Here is a 9,254-nt window from a genome sequence, read left to right as displayed (position 1 = left end):
TTTTTTGTTTTTAAATAGTATGGAATATTACAGATGCCCATATCTACTTGATAAATACTGTAAGTGATTAGCGAGGTACAGGAGGTATATTTAAGTTTTATATACAGATGTAGGTTTATGATGGAATATGTGCTAGAAATACTGGAAAAACACATAAGATGATCATAAGTGGTAAAGAGGAAATTTTGCATACATTTACTAGATTTATATGTATAACAGTTTGTCATTGTAAATATATATGCATATTTTCATTGGTGCATTTCCCAAATTTATGTAGTATAGGAGAGTACCAAAGAAAGTAGGGACTTGCACTGCATTATTAGAGATGAGGGGTTACTTGCGTGTCAGAACTTCATTCATCTTGCCCAAGTCTTTTAAACCAATCAAGTAGTGCTGTCATGAAGCCAGATTAATACTATTAAGTGCAGAGTAGCACAAAGACAAGCATGCAACCTGCTGTTCGCAGTTCACCAGCTTTGTATCTATGGCGTTTCCCAGCTTTGAAATGATTTAGTTCTAAAAATATTGTTTTCACATGTTTATCGATTAGCTACAGCAATTGGTTGCAATATGTGGAAAAACCATGCGGTTGGTTAGTGGAGGAAACGCAACTGATTTGGAATTTGATTAAATTATGTAGGCCAAAGCGCCTGTTCCTTAAAGTGACACTAAACTCTGTAGTTAAATCTTAAAAATACATACCTTAACTATTAACAATGTATTTTATTTGTGTATCACTCGGCTGTAGAGCCTCAAATCATCTCTGAATGGGCGCAGACACTGTCCTTCCTGCGCGTCCCTGTGTGTGTGTTGTAAAGTAGGCACTGCTCCAAGCTCACTCCTGTGATTGACTACAATGTCAACATATTAGTAAACTATATGTGAGATTGGAGTGGAGCAGTGTTTACTTTACATCACACACATGGACCATGATGAAGAAAAGTAGCCACCCTCCAGAAGGAAGGATTGTGTCGGCATCAATTCAGAGATGATCTGAGGATCTACAGTGAGTACTACACAAATTAGATACATTTTTGTTAATAGTTAAAGGACTTGATTGTATTTTTAAGAATTAATGCCGGAGTTTAGTGTCCCTTCAACAAGTCCATTTTAAAGTTGGGGACTGATATCTGGGTCCCTGCCTTTTTTCTCTATTGGAATCGGTACAAGTTTTTCCTTGATTTCCATCTCCATGACACTGTATGCATACCATCAACCTAATTACCATGTTGTGACTGACTTTCCTCACAAATGGACCTCTCGATTGGCCATTTATGGAAAAATCAAGGGAAGTGATTATATCGAACAAAAAAAAAAAAATCTTAGAGCTCTTTCATAGCTGTAGCAAAAATTGGCAGTTTATATTAATACCAATTCATACACAAAATACCTGTTTATACTGGTCCCAGATTAAAAAAGTATATAAGTTAGATTCAACGTTTGGATGATGTGACGTGATTGTAGATTCCTTTAACTTATCCTGAAGCAAATAAATGAATTCAGTAAGCTCACTAGGCAGAATAATTGCTCAGTGACAAAACTTCTTTCAGAAACCCCAGTATATACTCAATGTGCCACTGCTGCAAAACCAGACTAATGCGTTGATGAAAAGGGAAACTCTAAGACAATATGATCTGCTTAGTTTACTGCCTTAAAGAATGAATAAACTCATTCCTTTTTCTAAATGCCTTAAATGGCTCAGCCTTAACATATCATATCCAGTTATGGTCCAGTTATCGGTGTGAAAGCCATTGAAAGTTTGGAGAACCTTAAATGGCATATTATTTTGATATTCTGTTTGTTACTAAGACCTGCCTCCTCATATGATTGTTACCTAAAAGACTATACCGGCTATTCTTATGTCCTTTTACCTTTTCTGTGCGCCTAGTTTTTCACATGGTTACAAGAACTTCTTCATTTATATCCCAAGTGCCAGTTTAGTTGCTTTCCCATAGATCAGCAGATTCTCAAAACTTTCTCAAAAATGTCTAGTTTGATTAAGCTAAGGTGTAAGTTTAGTCCAGAACATACATTTGGCTATGTTACAATGAAGACTGCACCTTTTTAATGAGCCCATTACTATTCATCATATCCCTCTCTTTGTCTAGTTTCTTTGTTTATCATGCTGTCAGAAATAGCAGTCTTGGGTGACATTGCTGAACTATACCTATGAAATTACCTATTGAAAATATACTGAATCCAGCCCTAACCATCTCTGTTGACTGTCCTCCACTAGCGTTGTCAGAGATTGGAAACAATGTTCTGGCAGTGCACTTCTTCCCACCCACAGCCTCATCCATGATCAACAGAGCAAGACAGCGGTCACGTGACCACAGGAAAACATGTATAAGATACTTTGAGGCCAGTTTATAAAGAAATCTGGTAATATATAAGGTGCTGCTTCTGTCCTACATAAACCTGTTTATATAAAGTAGCCTTGACTTCTGCTTTTATTTCTGCCACAAAGATAAATCTAATTTAACTGATGCCTTTAAGGTGACAGGAACTAAATGTTGCAAGCAGGTATGTTTTTGAACCATTGTGACATATTAAATTGTATTACATATCAGTTTTCTGAGTAGTCCCTGGGGCTTTTACTCTTGCGCAGTTTACATGCAGATGTATGTAGATGTAATTTTGTTAGATCCTAAATATCAATTTGATGCACCGCTCCCAATTTTAAATATATTTTATAAAAACATTATTTTGTTACGACATTTCAAAAATACATTTCATTTGTGATTAAATAGGATTTTTACGGGAACCCTGTGTAGCACTTAACAGATTTAGAGTACTTAACCCGAACAGTTGTCATCAGAGTGACTAAAACAACAACAACAACACTATCTGACAGCAGTATCAGAAGCTGATACCACCTCTTCTTAACTAGATCGGTACATTCATCATTTTGTTGAACACGTTTAAAGATTCAGTGTATAGATGTTACAAAAAAATATATACACTGATACTGTCATTGTACAATTATTTGGAGGCCGTCTTCCATCCTCATGTTTAAAATTTAGAACTTGATTTTTGTTTAAAATGCTGCTATTTTTTTTTTTCTAATCTTGCCTAATAAAAACTTCCCTTTTGTACATGTTGTATCCCTCCTCTGCTTCAATCTGAATGTTTTCTCATTTCCATGTCTTGGTTAGTCATTATATTGCATACATCATAGTGCAACCCAAAGTACAGATATGTAGCTAGTGATGTGCCCTGTTTTAGAGTGGTTGGATAGGCCTTTATGATATGCACTAGTTTGTGCATCAGTTTGCAGTGCAAAAGGGCCTAGCTTTACTAGAGCTGTTTCTAGTAAGAATCAGCCTCTTATGTCATCATTTTAATACATTTACCATGTGTCAATCCATCTAAGAACAGTTGATCTAAATGACCTATGTAGATCTACACCCAAAGCCCCATATATCTCTGTGGTAGTTATTTTTTATAATTTCCACAGGAACTTGTTATAGTGTAGTCACTGGATGCAGCATTTTAGTGAGCACACAGGTATAGTTGGCTTAACCTCTATTTTTGTCTGGTGTGCATCCTTCATAGTGTTTGTCACGTGAGTTGCATATAGTCAGTAGATAGCTGACCTTTTGTGTGTAGATAGCTGACCTTTTTGTGTGTGTGTGTTAAACTGTGCCATAAAGCAGCTTGCACTGATCATGAACCAGCACAAATGCAGTATGAAGTTTCAGGGAAACCCTGTTCTTTAATATAATGTTTTGATCTGTACTTGTACGTGTCTGTACGCGCATTTAAGAGAGGCTGCTGATTCAATGTTAATGAAAGGTCCTGAAATATAATGAACTTTGTGCTAAGCTATAGCAAAATATCTAACATAAAGCAACTCTGGAATTGTGTGAATATATTTAGAAATTATATGTATTAAAGGCACATTTTATTTTATACCATGACAAAAATAAGATTCTGAAAAATAAAATATAAAAACTTGTGTACTGGTGTGTTTGTTGGACTACTTATTGAGGTACAAATGTATTTTTGGTGTACAGTATTTGACTGGCATGTTGCCAGCTCATTGGTTGATTTGCTTAAGGAACTCCAGGATGTATTCAAATAACCCTTGCAGTGGGGACTACCCCTGCACTGCAAGGGTTAACTGCTCATGTTGGTCTAAGGGCTGGATTAAAGAAGATATACTTACCTGATCCTCTGTCCCACCTGGCTGCTAGACTGGTCTCCCCAGGCTCTGGCAGTCTAAACACCTGTGATGTCATCACGTCTAATGCAGGTCCATTAGACGTGAGGACGCAGAGGGACATACCACATCCTGAGATGAGGGAAAGGACACGCAAGGGAGTGGTACATATGGATGGAGCTCCCTCACGGCCATAGCCCCAGTCCATCCCACCTCAAGCAGACCCTCAACATCAGGCAGCAGATTTTGAATGGCTTCTTGGCAAGAGAACTAACAGGAGGAGCTCACCTAGCATAGTGGAAGGCACATGGCGACCCACTGAACACAAGGTCGCGACCCACCAGTTGAGAACCGAGGATCTAGAGCCAATCAATTATTTATTTTCTTTCAATGCTTACTAGATTTCCAGTCCTGGTTGATGGTGTTCTCTGGGTGAAGGGAAGTGTTGGGCTTGCACCAAACGTAGCATTCCTAAAAAGCTTAATTTTAGTCTAATTTGACCAGAGAACCTTCTTCCATGTGTTTGAACCTTCATGTGTTTGGAGTTCACTAAACAGCATGTGGCTTACTCCTCAAACATGTATTCTTTTTTTTTTTTTCCTTTCAGCAATGGCTTTTTTTCTGGCCATTCCAAAAAGCCCCACTCTGGCATTTATAACATAAGATGTTCCTTTGGACAGATACTCTTAACTCTCCTGTGTGTCTTCCCAGCTACATCAGTGTTTTTCTTTTTGGGGGTTTTGTTGCATCTCTGGTTAATGCCCTCCTTGCCTGTTCTGTGAGTTGTGGCGTTCTCTTCAGGCTTGTAGTGGTGCCATATGCTCTTTTTGTTAGAATGAATTGTATGGTGCTCTGCAGGATGTTCAAAGTTGGGATATTCTTATAACCCAACCCTGATCTACACTCTTCTGCAACTTTGCTTCCTATCTGTTTGGGGTACATCTTGATCTTCATGTTGCTTGCTTGGTGGTGCAGACCGGAAAGCCTTTCAGAACATGTATATAAAATAATCTGTGCTCCTGGAACTAACTAAAATGAGTTAAACCTAAAGCAGCAACGAAAAGAAAGGAGAAGATCACCTTAAGGTAAATGAAAAAGTTGTATCAAAGGTTAGGTTAAGATATTAAAGTGTAATCTGCGATTAAACTAAGTAATTGTGTTGAATAAAACCAAGTGTCAAATAAAAAAAAATCGGTGAAAAAGGGCTGTGTGTTTAGCACAGCCTACCAAAGGGTTAAATTGATCATACATTGATGTTGTAAATATCAATAAAAATCTTAAGTTAAATTATATCAAGGAAACTGAAAAAAACGAAATCCAAAAGGCAACAAATATGTGAAGGATCGTGACAAACTGGGATGATACCAATTATAAAACAAAGTAATTGATAAAGTGTTACATTAGATAATCAGTCGGTAATATATGACAAAGATCGTGATAGCCAATCAAAAACAATCAGCAATGTACATCACTTTTAGGCTGATCTACAAGTGGCAATCTTGCAGTGAAAATATCAAATGAACGAAAACAATGTTCAGTGGATGATAATTAGAAGCCGGGAGAGAAAAACATAAGGCAGATGTTGGTTGATCTATTTCAATTTAGTCCGACGGCCCCCCTTAGTGATGGGTACTCACCAGAATGTATTGAGTAAACGGCTTTAGGATAGCGACAATTTGGTCCACGGTCCTGCCCCGATTTGAACTCCGTTCTTCCCGTGTTGAAACTCTGCAAGGAGGGAGTTTGTTTTCTGCAGTGCTGAAGATGTCTTATAGGCACAGTGATAATTTCTTCTGAGTGCGCTGTCAGTGAACCTTCTCTCAGGGATCCTCACGGTATTTAGGAATTAAGAAAAAAAAGCCCTCATGGTGCAGTAGATAAAAGCATTCAGTTTTATTAAAAAAAAGTAGTAACTCACATATAAAATATAAAAAATCCGGCCGGCAAAACAGCTCTGGAACAGCTTAGTGGAATCCTCGTGTGCAAATGAACCTACCTTTTTGACGCGTTTCGTCATGTGACTTTTTCAAACAAATGCTTATATAAGTACTTTACTAATTGGTCTTAATTAAAAGACCAATCAGCAAAAAGGTCAAACACCAAAACATCCATACAAGAAATAAGTGAAGTTTAGTACTAAAAACAAGTGAGTCTACATCAAGAAGAATAATTGAAACATCAAGAGAAAAAATAGCTAAGCAGTCTGTAACATTTCATCAAACTTGCTAGTTAGATCAAGAAACAATTAGGTGAAAAAATGTAAAGTTGGCTTATAAGGTCATTCGTCAAATGAAATAACATAAAATAGAGATGGTTAATTGGCCGATCTATAGCAGTTCAGCCGTGTGGGGGAGGTATAATAATCAAGACAAAACGAATAATGTGTGAATAGATGCTGAAAAACCTTAGGTGCTCTTATAAAAGCCCATATAAGAATGATGTGTATATATATTAATAGCTAAAAAGTTACATTTATAGTAAAAAGCTAGTAGAAATAATTAAGCGTATATCGATATAACTATGTTTATAATAGTGTGAACGAGAGTGATTAAATAAAATAAAAATTGGTGTATGTTAATTAATTTAAAAGAGATATAAATGAATATAAACGATTGGAAGACAAAAATCAGCGATAGAATAGATTATTATTTATTAATATTTGGGCTAAACTGTATGAAGTTAAATATTGAATATTGGTTTAATAGAGGTCGCATTAGTGGTGTAACGCTTCAATCAACTTTAATCGATGCAGTCACCATGTAGAGTTGTTTGATAAAGGCATATCGCCTATGTCAACATTAATCGATGTATTTAGCAGGCAAGATTATTAGGGGTTAATATGCAAAATTAATAAGTGAAGTTATCTTGTAGGTGGAGAAATTGAGTCAAAGGTTATAGGGGGAATAAGTTTAATGATGGCAGGCTATATTTAGGGGCTGTGGGAACCTATATATTTATACAGTAATACCTTGGTTTACAAGTAACTTGGTTTGAGAGCGTTTTGCAAGACAAGCAAACATTTCTGAAAAATTTTGCTTTGATATACAAGCAAATGTCTTGCAAGAAGAGCAAAATTTTGTAGAAAAGCACCCGAATAAGGCTGTAGCAGTGCGAGCGATGAGTCTGTTTAACGACAATGCAATGTCACATTGGATAGATTCCTTGTTAAGGTTTCACGAAATGAAAAAGATTCCATTGAGTCAAGGGATAGCAGGGATTCCGCTAGTGATAGTGAAAGTCGTCCTACGCAATAATCCTCCTCTCTCTTGTCCCTCTCACACCGGCCACAAAAGGTACCGGTAATTGGTTTATTTTTCTTTATATTTTATACGTTATTATATTACAGTACAGTATTGTAATCATTTTATATGAATATTTTTGGGTTGTGGAACGAATCATCTGAATTTCCATTATTTCCTATGGGGAAATTCGCTTTGATATACAAGCGCTTTGGATTACAAGCATGCTTCCGGAACGAATTATGCTCGTAAACCAAGGTATTACTGTACTTTCATTTGACAGATCATGTGACAGTTTGATTGCACAGAGGTGGACCTCTATCAACTAATCAGAGGACGTCTGAAGTTAATTGGTTGGCCCACATATTATTTAGGGGTTTTCTAGCAAATGAGAATCAATACCTGCCTCTAGATTTCATTTTTTGTGGTCTTAATTATTGTTTGTGTCACAATAAAAATGATTTTGTACCTATAAAGTGGTAGACATGTGTAACGGGGTACAAAATCCATTTTATTCCCAGGTTGTAATGCACTAAAGGCAGGTTCAAACCATTTTCCGGACCAGTTATGGTCCTGAAAAGGATGTGGACCTGCTGACAGTTGCAGTGCATTCCAGACCAGACAAAATGAGACATGCAGTATTTTTCTGGTCTGGTCTGGAACGAACTGCACTGGTGTGAACAGATGCCAAAAATAGCAAAGGGATACATTAGCATGCATTTTGGGGTCCGGAAACAGCCTGGTCTGGATGTGGTGTCTGTGGGCCCTAAAACTGACAACTCCAGGAGAGAGGGGAAATTTTACAAGGCACTGTAACTAATCTCATAAATTTAAGAAATCGACAAGTAACTTATGCTTCTGTCTCATAAAACTGTTTTACCAGGTAGTGCAACTCCCTGTCGCGCGACAACCATGGGAGTGAAGGACTAAAAGACAGGGCATCGGTTTTCTGTGTATACCTATTAAGGGTTTAATATGTAACACGAGCCAAAAGGTTTTTTTCCCCCTGACTTCTTGTCAACAGAAATAAAAGGTTTTGCTTTGTTACACCTAAACTGAATGTGTGGGGAGAATCGTTGTAGACCTTTTAGAAGTATGCAGTGATGGTGAAGTTCATCATTGTCAGATATAAAGCAGAACTATATACGTACTCTCCTTTCAAGCAATGCTACATATGCAAGCTCCCTTGACGACAACTGACATCTTCTACCCAGCTTTTGCAAGGATGGGCATCTTCAGCCATCTTAAATGGGCAGCTTTTAACTCCCATGGGAGTTCAGTTAGTCCAGCACCCAGCAGATGCCAAGTCTGCACACTAAACGGCGCATGTGCAACTCGTACGCACACAAAACAAGATTTCAATCTGGCAGTTAAGAAGCCTTTATTGCAGAAGATACATACTGGGGTTCATTTACTAAAGGTAGACAGGGTGCTCACTCTTCAAGGAAATTTTCCCTTCGCTTAGTGAATGGGGTGAAAATTCACTTTGCAAAAAAACAATTGCGTAAGGAAAAAAAACAAAACTTATTTTTGCTTGCACATGATGGAAACCGGCAAAGCGTCACCTCATTCACTAAGCTAAGGAAATGTTCCTGTGCATAGTGAGCAGCCTATTTTCTTTCAGCACATTAACCCTATTATGTCTCTTTTGCAGTAAAAACTTCCTACATTTTTTGAAAATGGCAGTAGTTCTACTTTTTAGTGGCTACATGTCTGCTCCTGGTTTGTGACTCACCAGATAGTGAAGTTAGGATTAGGATCAGTAGAAACTTTCTGCAATATCTACTTCGAGAAACAGTAGGAAAGAACATACATTTTATGGGAGGGAGATTTGTATGGCCCCCCCCCCCCAG

The sequence above is a fragment of the Nanorana parkeri genome, unplaced genomic scaffold (assembly GCF_000935625.1).
Source record: "Nanorana parkeri isolate BGI_ZX_2015 unplaced genomic scaffold, ASM93562v1 scaffold78, whole genome shotgun sequence".
NCBI lineage: Eukaryota > Metazoa > Chordata > Amphibia > Anura > Dicroglossidae > Nanorana > Nanorana parkeri.
This window is presented reverse-complemented; position numbering follows the sequence as displayed.